The 13,269-nt window shown below is 40.3% G+C and overlaps 1 protein-coding gene across 3 annotated transcripts in view; it reads left to right on the top strand.

Annotated features, from left to right (window-relative positions):
* MCUB (mitochondrial calcium uniporter dominant negative subunit beta) overlaps positions 1-13,269 on the top strand; it is a 74,811-nt gene that overhangs the window by 5,314 nt on the left and 56,228 nt on the right. The window lies entirely within an intron of this gene.

Genomic DNA, 13,269 nt, shown 5'->3' with positions numbered 1-13,269 from the left:
TCTGCAACTCTGCTTTGAGAATGTTTCAAGTAACACAGAATAAAGCAGTTTTTACTTTTCTGGAGAATAAAGTATGGTTTCTTTTAACCTCGTAAATATCCTGTTATGGGTTTGTTACCAGTGAAACCAAAGTAAGAAAGCTCTGAAACAAGCTACAGTTGATCCAGAAATCATGTTCTGGCCTCATCCCTCCAGTCCCACTTTCTGTTTCAGGCCTGTGCGTCCCACTCAGCCATCATACCTCTCCTTGTGGCTGATCTCGTATTTTCACCCCTTCCTCTTGTTGTTTGTGCTGTTCTCAGGCAGCATGGTCTCCCTCCAATCACTCTCTTGAATTCTATTCAAAGTCCCAGGCTGAATTCCAGTACCCACCCATCGCACTCCACCCCACCCCAGTTTTGATGAAATCTCTGCCAGCAGAATTAATTATACACTTTCTTTTTCACAGCCACAGCACTTACAGCACTTACCTCATTCTACCGTGCGTTAGGGTTAGTTGTGCTGGTATGACTTTCCCACTTGGATTCTCTCACTGCCCTGTAGTCAGAACGATGTCTCCTCATCTCTGATGGCCTCTGACCTGCCACAGTAGGGGAATAATAAACTGTTGTTGGGAAGAGGAATGAATGAATGGGTGAGAAAGAACCAAATATTATCTAGACCTTCCTTAATGGTGTGTTTTCTTCAGATCTGACCTTCTCAATTTCCTCTTCTCCACATACTCTAGCCATGGGATCACCTGAAGCATTCTTACCTACTTTTTGTGATATGAGCCTTGAATAATTGAAGATTTTTTAAAAGTTAACCAAAATAATCTTTACACGTATTGTGTTTTCTGTTAAAAGAAAGCAGTAGTTGTAAATCATATTTTGGTTAATTGCTTTATTTCCACATCAGGATTTTTGGAAGACATAATTAACATTATTTAATGAAACAAATTCTATAAGGACAACCTGTTGAATGAGTATTTTCTTGGCTGTTTTAAAGTGATGTTGATTTAGGATGGTTGCTCACTTGTGGGAAAGGCAGCACTTGTCGCCATAGATAAGGATTTCTCTAAATGGGATTCTCAGAATATTAGATCATATTGGTTGTAGATTTGTGAAATGCTGTCGTGATTGCCAAAAATTATTTGTGTTAGTACTAAAAGCTTAACCATTAAAACTTAAATAATTTAGAACATTAATTTAAAAGTCAATTATAAAAATGTTTATTTGTAAGATACAACTTCTGGGCAAAATATAAAATTAAGCTTATGGAAAATAAACTCCAAAAAAGGAATATAAATTTTGATATTAGGAAACATGCAGATCTTTCCCTGTAATAATGCCTCCATTATCGTACAGAAGTGGGACATACTCTCCTGTGGTGCTTGGAATGGCCATGAGTGGGATTATCATCCATTGGTCCTCCAGGACTTGGGAACCGTTAAGGGAGGTCCTTAAGTGTGCCCCACAGAATTTGTCGAATACTGCTGAATATTCAACTACTGGATACATAACCTTGTACAGAGGTTGCCATTCATCCATTTTATACAGCCTAAAATCTGAGGTCTTTGAGCATGAAGAGAAACTTTATGTAAATCTAGAAGATTCATGCAAGTACCGAGGCCATTATGCCAATATTTCTGGGCTTTGGGGGCGGAGTGGATAAGCAGGATGATAATGGAGGTTCCAGCTGCTACCTGAGCCTTTGCTGCTACTTGTGCTGCTTTCACCCTCACCTACTCCAAGAGCTGGTTCTAGCTTGATTCCTAAAAATGTTTCAACTGCAAGTTTGGCTTCCCTTTCCCTCATCCTGGTTAGGTTGGTCTGTTCTGACATGTAGATACCACTCCTCATGTTTTTGGTGTTTCACAGCTAAGTCCTCGTCTGTGACGTTTTAATTACTTGCCCCTAGAGTGGGTTTTGCCTTTTATCTAAACCCTGAGACCTTAGTTTCAGTTGACTCAGGAGAGTTAAACAAATATCAGAGACAGTAAGTACTAAAAAAATTCAGAGAAGGAACATTAGAAATTGAAAAGATGAGAAGTGAGATTTCATCTAAGCTCAGATAGTCAGATAGTATAGGCTAAGGGCTTAGCAGACTTTGAGTGGGAAGAGTGAGCACAAGCACAGAAAGTGGAGTCTGAAAGGGGTCGAGTAAGAATTCTGATCAGGCTGCAGGAAGTATTTCCTGTGAAGTGTGCTCCTTCATCTGACTGGGATTCGAGTTTTAGGCATCATGATAAAATCTTACAGGAGTTATGTTTATTGAATTAAACTCTGTCACAAACTACTATCCTGCAAAGCATCGTTTCCAGAAAAAACAAATTCTCTGTTCCTACAAGTTGGAAGAATTCTGGGCTAAGCCATACCAAGTTAAATGGATTCCTTTCCTACAAACTTTTGGGAACTTTACTTTGCTAATGGACAGTGGGACGATCTGAGAGGGGGAAAGAAGTTGATCACAGACCTCTTTGATTCTGCAGCGTTCCCAATAACTTGTCCTAGAATACTGGTCCACAGAATACAATTTGGGAAACACTACATTAACAAATTAGGTTGGGGATGGATTATATTGCAAAATACATGAACCCCTATTGTTTTCTAGTTTATTTTCTCTGGCAAAGCTAGTATTGCCACTCTGGCTCTACTGTATTAGACCGGTCTGAAATGCTACATTCTTCAGCCTTCTTTGGAGCAAGCATGCGACCACATTCCGGATATCCTACATGATATGGAAGTACAACTTCTACTTCTCATCCTTAATTAGGAAACTGATTTCTCTCTTCTACCCTGTTCTCCCTCCCATGGGCTGGAATGCATATGTGGAAGGGGTGAGCCAGCCTGGTTCCTGCAGAGGCAAACAATCCTCTAGATCATGGTGGAACAAATAGACAAAGGGCCCTGGATCCCAGGATGACCTTAGTGTCATCTTACCTTCAACTGCCTACCTACTAGAAAAGCAAGCACGTCTCTTATTTAAGTTCCATGTATTTTTAGGTCTCTTTGTTAAAGCAGCTTGGCCTCTTCCTTATTTTTGTAGTAGAGCACCAACCAGCCCAACCAGAAGTCTCTGAATAGAGAGATTAGAGCAGAAGAGCAGAGATGATATGAGATGGATGCTATTGGAGCTTCTCAGAAAGCAACACTACAAAAGCCACAGGCATGAACCTGAAAAAGAACAACCACCAATACCTGGATGTAATGTGCTGTACAGAGCATAACAGTTCACCTTGTGCCGTCTCCACCTGTCATCCACCCATTCTATTCCCAGTTAAAGCCTTGCTTTGACTTTACCACTTCCATAAATAAATCCTTTCCTGATTACTAGATAGCAGTCATCATTCCTTCCTATGTCTGCCTATAGTTCACTCATTTTACTCTTCGTTTGGTACTTGTATACTCCCTTGTATTAGGGCTTTTTGTGTTTCTTTCTTAACAGCATGCCTGCCTCCCCCAAGGATATTCTCTTTCTCTGTACATTATTTAATTCCCAAAGAGCAGGACTTTTTGGCATTTATATTTGGGGGCCTATTATGTCTTTGTGTTTCTTATTCTGCCAGTACAGGTGCTTGTCGTAGTGCTAAATGAATGAGGTATAAGAAGATAGCTGCCATTGTCTTTATGAGAGATGATGTTGGTCTTGTAAACGTCTCCTGTAAAGATCCAGGTAGTACACATGTTAGGCTGTACAGCCTAAGGTCTCTGTCACAACTACTCAACTGCCATTGTAGTGCGACAGCAGTTTTAGACAATACCTAAATGTATGGGCGTGACTGTGTTCCAAGAAACTTGATTTACAAAAATGACAATAGATTTGGCCCATAGGTGGTAGTTTGCCAAGCCCTAATCGACAGACTCTGTACCAAGCTTTTGTCAGTAGTAGCAGACTCTGTTCTAGAAGGTGAATCTGGATCGGGCAATCCCGTGAATCATGGTCACTGTACATGGAGCTGGAATAACAGAAATGGGTACAGTTGAAAAATCGAAAAGAAGAAGCTGAAGATGTATAGGGATTTCAGGATATCAGGGTTGTACCTGACCACGGGGCCACAGTGCCTCGCAGGTATCAAAGAAGGAAGAGAATGGGAAGGCTGGGACTAAGAAAATAAGTTGCTGCCCAAAGTCAGAGGAAGAATCAGAATCCTATGGTGAGTTGTAATTGCTGTGGGGAAAGTGACATGACGATGGGAATAAAGGTGAAGACTCGGGTGAAGAATGCTAAGAGGCAGTGCACTGGCAGTGCTCACACATGTATTCCAGTCGGTTTATTTCTCTTTGGAATTGTCACTAAACTGTGGAACCATTCGTCTTTCATCTGAACCCCACATTAGAACTTAGTGTATATGTTTTTCCTCCCTTTTCCTTCCCCAAACCTTTCTATAAAAAATGAATTTTCTGGGAGCATGTGACATCTTGCTTCCCAGCATATGTCATCAGTTTGGTTCAAATAAATTCTCATAAAAATTTTTTTAAAAAGAATTTTCTATTTCTAGTGGTTAAGAGTGCACTATGCCACTGAAACAAAAGACACATCAATTATCTATACTTCCATAGTCTTTAAAGCCAGTTTTTTCTCTCAGGCAGTAGTTCTGAGGTGAACTTTTCAGGTCAGCAGGAGCTGTGCTCCACACGCTTATTCAGGGATCTAAGCTGACGAGTTACTCTGTCATCTTCAGTACATGCCTTCCAAAGTCAAAAGAGCATAGAATATTTTTTTTAGGCTTGCAAGGTGTTATGGGCTAGGCCGGGAGATGTGCTTATGTTTCATTTTATATTTCATTGACTATGTCGGATGGCCACATTTAGCTGCAAGGGGGCTAAGAAATGTAGTCCTGGCTGGGAGCCACATTCCAGCTAAAACTTAATTGCTGTAGAAGAGAGAATGGATTTTAGTGGAATTGAGCTGTCTGCTGCAGTCCCTTTGTCCAGAAACAGGACAGTTTTGCATTTTGTGGGCATTGAATTTCTAAGACTCCTTTGAGCTTTGTTTATATGTGTTCCTTAGCAATAGAAATTGGGAAACAGGGTAAACTTTATTTTTCCCTCGGAAACTTAAAAAAGAAATGGTGGAAATGCAGCATTTTTAATTTGGGCTAGAATAGGAACATTTGAAACCTTGTTGGGTTCATTATAAGCTGCCCTCCAGGCTGTAACTTAATTAGGACAGGGTGTAGTCTCACTTGTACACTCTAAGCTAAGAAAGAGAGAGAAATAAATTCTAATGCTTCAATTAGAACTTGAAGCCAGAATTCAAATTTATGTAATGACACTTGATAAGTAGGAAAAGAAATATAGTTGAGAGAACATGCTGACTATATGGTTTTAGGGAAGGACTTGCTTTGCAGGAATTGTGGTGATAAATAAAGGAGCAAAGTAAAAGTTAAAAATGTATCATGCACATCTAGTATATGAATTTAGTAGCAGTTTGTAGGCTAGCCCATTGTAAATATGGTCTAAAAAAAGGAAAACTTAGGATGCTTGAAAGATGCTACCTAACTGTGTCTTAGGAAAAATGGTGCCTTACTATTTAACATAATACTGAGACTAATTCACTGTAGTTAAGGGCATATTCAGAAAGATTTATTAATCTTGTATAATGTCTCTTCATCACATTATTAATCACATCCTTTTGGCTTACACACAGGCTTTTTAATTTTAATTTTGCCAGACTTGGGTATCACTATTGATTAGGCTTAAATACTTTACTTTGATTGACTTTGAGGTACTAGAAATGTTTCCCTTTCCATTGCTTTTCATGTACTTCAGTATTATTATTGTTTTATATAATGAAATGGCCAGATTGCCATAAATCCATTCCTTGAACTTGGACACTACATGTAATTGTCCATGAGACAGTGCCTCGCTGGCGGCTGGGTTGGAGACACAGGAAGCAGGAGCCACACGTCTACTTCTGCTGTCTGCTTCTCTGCCACCGACCCCGCTTGCTAATTGCAATCTGCACGTCTCTGCAATCTGCAATCCACGCTTTCTAGTGTAGCCACAACAGTTATATCAGTGGCCAGTGGCTAACTGGTAACAGCTAATTGCCAACTAGTCACAGCTGATGGCCATTTACTACTTAGCACTACCTTTCCATGTGAGGCCGAGAGCCTGGAAACTGCTCTCTGGGACTCTGTGCCCACAAGCTGTTTGGTAACGTTCATTTTCCACCTTGTGGACCGGGAAGAAATGCAAATCATGTTGTGGTGATCAAACAGAATGATGTTAACGTGCAGAGAAAAGAGAAATGAAATATGGATCAAGAGGACTTCCCAACCTCAACGTGACACCCATTACCTAGTTCCAGCCCCTTCCTGAGGCTTAGTTGATCCTTCCATTTAGGTTCCGTGAAAGACGCCCCTATGTCCTTCAAGTAAATTTCCATTCTTGCTTAAGGTAAGTCAAGTCGATGTTTGTTCCTTTCATCCAAATAACAAATATATATGAACAGCATTCAGACTTATGCTGTTCATAAGCTCTTGGTAGAGAAATAGACAAAAAAAAAAAAAAAAACCGCTCTTGGTAGAGAAATAGACAAAGGGCATAAGTGATTCTCAGAAAAGGGAATTAAAAATGCCTAATAAAGATATGAAAAATAGTATCACTGATAGTCAAAGAAATGCAAAAACAATGCAATAGATTCCATTTTCTTTTTCTTTTTTTTAACCTATCAAATTGGCAAAGAAAAACAAAGCTAGTACTCAAAGCATAAAGCATGTCATGATGTAGGAATGCTTCTGGACTGCTAGTGAGAGCGTAAAGTGATTGTGTGATTCGTAATCCTAACAGGAAACATATGGCTCAGTCAGATAAGGATAATTAGAGGAGAGTTTATCTGCAAAGGAGGATTTCCAGAGGCAGGGGTGCCGGGGAACCACAGGGTGGTGTAGGAACCTGGGGTGTGGGTGGGGGTAATGGAGCCAAGGCCACCTCGAGGGACACAGAGACCCTGAGTTGAAGAACCCAGCCAAATAGGCACTCGGAAATCATTTCCTTATTCTTCCTTTCAATATTAACTTTCATTAAAACTAAAATTGCAAAGTCCAGGTGTCGTGTGGGGGACCCTGCTCACTGCACCATGTGTCGTGCGGGGTGGCCTGTGGGGTTTCTGCTCCCGCTCCCCACATAAGAACACAGGATGTGGCTAGGACAAAAAGGAACACCCACAGGGCCATAGGTAGGGGAGTCATGCCACTACAGTCTCACTAGAGGCTGGATCCACACGACCCGCAACCTGCCGTCCGCTTCTTTGCCTGCCAACCTACCAATGCAGCCGCGGCAGTTACATCAGTGGCTAATGGCTAACTGGTTACAGCTGATGGTCAATTAGCCACAGCTGACAGCCATCTACTACCCGAGCCAGTACCCCTCCATGTGAGGCCAAGAGCCTAGAAACTGCCCTCCAGGGCTCTTTTCCCACACCAGGTTAAGACTTTAGATACTTTATTAAATCATTTTTAATGAAGAAGTGTGGGGACAGATCCAGGAGAACAGTTTCCAGGCTCTCGGCCTCACAGGGAAAGGTGCTGGCTTGAGTAGTAGATGGCCATCAGCTGTGACTAATTGGCCATCAGCTGTAACCAGTTAGCCATTAGCCACTGATGTAACTGCCGTGGCTACACTAGGGGGGTTGGTTGGCAGAGAAGCGGACGGCGGATTGCGCATCGTGTGGCTCCTGCTTCCTGTGTCTCCAACCCAGCCATTAGCAAGAATATAGTGGTATGACTCCCCTATCCATGGCTTCGTGGGCGTTCCTTTTTGGCCTCACCGTATCCTGCGTTCTTATGTGGGGAGCAGGACCAGAAACCCTGCATGACAAGAAGCTATTTTTTTCAAAGTCAAACTTCTAAGATTGTTTTTCCTTTTTTTTTTTTTTTTCATACCAGCAGCTATTAACGTCAGTTCTCCTTTCATTTGATTAATATACCTAATGATAGCTAATGCATAGTGTGTGCTGGACACTGCCATCTGTTCTTTCCAGGACTTATCTCCCTCAGTTTCTGCAATAAGGAAAAAACCTCAGTTTTCCACCTTCCTATGTAAGGAAACACCCAGTTCTTCCCTACTGTGTTTTTCCCCTGTGACTCACCTTTACTACTGCTCACACAGAACTTCATTTCTGACACTTATGGTCTCCAAATATGTGGGGTTTATCCCCCCACAATGACACACAAGTTTCTGACACCAGCAGGGTGTCCAGTTTAACTCAATTCGGACACTCTCTACCCAGAGATAGTGTCAGACCTCACAGGTGAAGGGTTCAGCCTCACAAGGCTGCCTCCTGTCTCCCTCCACAGACACTTCAGACGCCAGTCACAAGCCTCTGTTATCACCTGTGCTGCTGAGCAGGCGCCTACAGGTCAGAGGCGTCAAGCCTACCCTCCTCGGCTTTGATTAATTTGTTAGAGCAGCTCACAGAATTCAGGGAAACACTGCCTTACGTTTACCAGTTTATTAAAGGACATGATAAAAGGTACAGATGAACAGCCAGATGAAGAGAGACATAGGGCAGGGTCTGGGAGGGTCCGGAGCACAGGACCTTCTGTCCCCGTGGAATTGGGGTGTATTATCCTCACTGTGTGGATGTGTTCACCTCTCTGAACCCTGTAGTTTTGGGAGTTTATGGAGGCTCCTCACATACTATGATCAGTTATCATCTCCACCTCCTCTCCCCTCTCTGAAGTATGGGGTAGGGTTCTTGGCTGAAAATTTCAAGCTTCTAATCATGGCATGGTCTTCCTGGTGACCAGCCCCCATCCAGAAGCCATCCAGGAGCCTACCCAGAGTCACCTCATTAAAACAAGGGACACTCTTAGTGCTTGTGTCACTTAAAACTTTGCAAGGGAGCTCTGTGCCAGAAACCAGGGACAGAGACCACTGTACGTATTGTCATGCAGGGTGTCATGCGGGGTTTCAGCTCCCGCTCCCCATATAAGAATGCAGGACATGGTGAGGCCAAAAAGGAACACCCACGGAGCCATAGATGGGGGAGTCATACCACTATATCCTCGCTGGCGGCTGGGTTGGAGACACAGGAAGCAGGAGCCACACTATCCGCAACCTGCCGTCCATTTCTGTCTCCAACCAACCCCACTTGCTAACTGCAATCTGCCCTGCTAACTGCAATCCGCTCTTGCTAGCTCAGCCACCATCTTCTTGCTAGCCCCCCATTTTCCTGCTAGCATAGCCACGGCAGTTATATTAGTGGCCAGTGGCTCACTGGTTACAGCTGATGGCCAACTAGCCACAGATGATGGCCATCCAATCAACAGTTGATGGCCATTTACTTACTACCTGAGCCAGCACCTCTCTACATGAGTCCGAGAGCCTGGAAACTGCACTCCTGCCTCTGTCCCCACACGTATATATTACACTTCTTGTTATCTCACAGCCCACTCACTGAAGCCCTGGGAGACAGGTGCCCACATCACCCATTTACTGACGGGTAAAGCACAAAGGTTCATTCCAGGCCTGTTGCTTCTAAGGCCTGTGCTGGAAACAGCTCAGCTGCTTTATTGTTGGTGTATCTTCTCTCTTACTTTGAAAAAAAATTATAAAACAGTATCTTTTTAGGCTTTGATTGTACGGACTCAGTTGAAAAAGAGCTTTGAATACACTTGATTGTTTCATAGTCTGCAATGGATACTTGAGTTCTGTAAGAGCTATGAGATTAAATTTTAAAGTGTACCACAAAGTTGACCTAGCCATACTAGTTTCAAGTGGAAATTTGTAATGTTAAAGCATACAGTTTTCTAAAACATTTTTTTTTAAAATTTCCAAGTAAACTTCTGAATAAAGTTGCAAATAAACTGCTTTTTTTCCCCTCTCCAAAAGAAGCAGTTGGCTTTCAAAAGAGGAAATTAAGTTAGTTCAGGAGACTTGTAATGCTTTACAAAGTCGGTCAGTGATTTCAGATAATCCAGGAATATTGGGCTAGGAACTCCAAAAGCCTATTTGGGTCAGCATCATATTTTGGAGCAAGATTATAGCAAAATTATAAACTATAGTGCATAGCTATCTCCTGTCACTTAAAATCAATCAGTCAGTCAATTTCTCTCCCTCCCCCCAAAGGAAATAGTCTAGTGTCTTAAATTTTAAAGTTATTCTCTTAAATGCTCGTAAACTAATACATAGTAAATAGTTATTGAAATCTTAATTCCAAGATGGTTGATGTATGAAAATTTGATAACTCATTAAGAATAACTTATTACCTAAAAGTTTAAAAGTACTTTGTATATACACAATCTCATGCAATTTCTATAGCCTTGTAATACAGGTATTACTCTTATAAATGGGAACACTGAGGCCGAAAAAGGTAAAATAAATTATTCACAATTAGTGGTGGAGCCAGGACTTAGATTTCAGGTCCTCTTGCTGATGAATCCCATACTTTTAGTAAACTATACTGCCCCAGTTTTTTCCTCTTTTGGAGCATAAAAATAATAAACTAGACTTGGGCAAAGCCAAGATTAATCCGAAAAAGGAAATTCTCAATTTCTGGGTGATAAAAGTGAACAAGACAAGTAGCAAAGAAAAAGCACCTTGATGTTTGAAGGTACCCGGATTTTTGCATCCTCGTTTCCCTCCACTTGCTTATCTAACTCCTGCCCAACTGGCATCCTGCCTCCAACATTCCTTAACAGCTCTTTCACACATCTTAGCTTTTGTTGGTAGAATGACACCAGTTGATTCCACTGTTCTTATTGTTGTTGGTGATATTATACAGAGCCTTGATTTTCCCCGGGATTTGCACCTGTTAATTCAATTACACTTGATGTTCTCTGAAGTCAGGGGCCAGGTGTGGCACTTTCGTACCTTGAAATGCATTGTTCTGGGTTAGAAACAAAGTGAGTGCTTGAGTTCTATTTTTCCTCCATTTACGAGGTATTGGCACTCTGATTAAATCTTACATTTAGAGCAAAGCAGGACGGCCATGTAGACTTTTGGAGGCTTTGTACTTATTCAAGGATGCTGCACCCAAGAGGTGGAGTCACACTGTAGACGTTGTAGACAGGTAAATTTATGGTGTTTCTGAGGAGGGGGAGCTGACTTTTAAATTTACTCAAAGGCAACCATGTGCAAAAACCTGACCACTGCCACAAAGAAGAGATTTATGTATTATAGTCAACTTGAAGTTTATTCAGAAATTGAGTCAAAATAAAAATGATGCTTAAAGCTGACTGAAATGGCAGATCAGAGAAATAATGAGCCACATCCCTGTAAAGAAACAGAAAACTTTTTAAAAATTACTTTCACAACAAGTTTGAAACAAGTTTATGGGTAAAGAAAGTATTCTCTTATGATAGAGTTCTAGATTTTAATAAGAAACGGTGATTAAATGACTAATTTATAAAGCTGTTTTAAATGTCGCATAATTATTGAGATCATAGTCTTAACTTTTTTCTAAGAAATGAACACATGAAAATAATAGATGTAAACCTCTGCTGGAAGCTTTGTAATTAAATTCAGAAGTATTTCTTTTCTCAGTAAAAATGAAAACTTGTTAGCTATTTCTTGTTAGTAGATTTGAAATAATCAGAAGCAAAATCCTTAGGGTTAATGGCTATCATATGATCTAAAATACAGAAATTTTTAAAAAGTTACATCCTATACCTAAGGGACAGATCTAAAAAGTTCATTTCTCACTTAAGGAGTTGTTTTTTAAAAAACTATTTAGTTTAGCAGTAACCTTTACCTTTACAGTCGTAGAAACCAAATCACAATTTTGTAATGGCCTCTTCACCTTAATCTCTTAACTGTAGGGCGAGGTGGAATTGTGGCTGAACGGGCAAGAATACATCTTAAAAATTTATCATTTAATTCTCATCTTTAAATATATTCATGCTAAAGGATGACAAATCAAAGTGAGGGTGAAATTTTGCAGCCAATAGACGTGTGTTTTTATTTTTGCTATGGCGATGCAAATCGTAAGGTAACTCGTTCTGTTTCTTTGAATGGCAGCCAAGAAGTTGCTGTGTGACTGCAATGACAATGAGCTTGGGGTTTGAGTCACTGAACTCAGATGTGTTTTACTCTGTTAGCTAAACTGACATTCCTGTTTTCTGCTGAGCTTTTGATGTTTGCACTCTGATGTTAAATCATCAGCATTTAGCAAAGTTTGATATTGGAAATGGCCAAGTGAAAGAAAATCTTGTTTTACCCCCACCTCCTCAAATTGAAGATTCCATCTGCTATTTTTATCCTTTATGGAAAGTTACATTTTTTATTTCAATACTAGCAAAATTTCTCTCCTGACAAACTGATGCCTTTCTGCTAGGTAATGAGTGCAAAGTACCGTGTTTCCCTGAAAATAAGTGCAAAGTACCATGTTTCCCTGAAAATAAGACTGGGTCTTATATTAAGTTTTGCTCCAAAAGATGCATTAGGGCTTATGTTCAGGAGATGTCATCCTGAAAAATCATGCTAGGACTTATTTTCCGGTTAGGTCTTATTTTTGGGGAAATACGGTAAGTCCTCCTGACCTTTTTCCCTGTCATGCCTAGCAGAGAAGACAGGGGCCCCGTTTTATGCCTCTCTGAGAGCTTTCCATAGCCCACGCCACCGTTCTTGGCTTTCGTTTTCTAACACCTGTTTTAAGGTGTATTGTTTTTGGTAACTCTGTATATTTGTGGGAATTGAATGGGATATATAAGAATGCTTGATAAATATATAAAGTCAGGGCAATAAGATTTTTCATGGAACTTGGTAACTAATTTTGAAATTCATTTAGAAAAGGATCGAATAGTCCAAAATTTGAAAAAGAACAATGACAAGGGACTTGTCCTAATTAAGACTGTGTGGTATCGACTCAGGAATATCTAAATAGATATGAGTAGATAAAATGTAATGAGCAGAGAAACAGACTATATGTTAATGGGAATTTAGTATTTTATAAAAGCAGCATTTCACACCAGTAAGAAAAGGATAGATTATTTGGTCAGTAATTTAGGGGCAGTTGTTATCCATTTGGAAAAATAAGTGTAAATTTGTATTTCATATATTCACAAAAATTAATTTCATATGATTTTAAAAACTCAATATGAAAAAGCTTTGGAAGTACTAGAAGAAAACGTATAAGAATATTGATAATCTTGAATATGAGATATCAATGAAAATATTGATGTTTCATATTAAACTGGTTACACCAAAGTAATCCTAAAGTTTTTTACAGATTTGTGCAGTTATCAGTATATTAGTAAAACTCTTAAACAGTTTGTAATGGTTGCATAATATTCCATAATGCAGCTGTGCCATTGTGTACATAACAGTTCTCACATTTCAG

Source organism: Rhinolophus sinicus, linkage group LG02 (assembly GCF_036562045.2).
Source record: "Rhinolophus sinicus isolate RSC01 linkage group LG02, ASM3656204v1, whole genome shotgun sequence".
Taxonomy (NCBI): domain Eukaryota; kingdom Metazoa; phylum Chordata; class Mammalia; order Chiroptera; family Rhinolophidae; genus Rhinolophus; species Rhinolophus sinicus.
The sequence above is the reverse complement of the archived record's forward strand: the minus strand, read 5'-3'. Positions and strand labels throughout refer to the sequence as shown.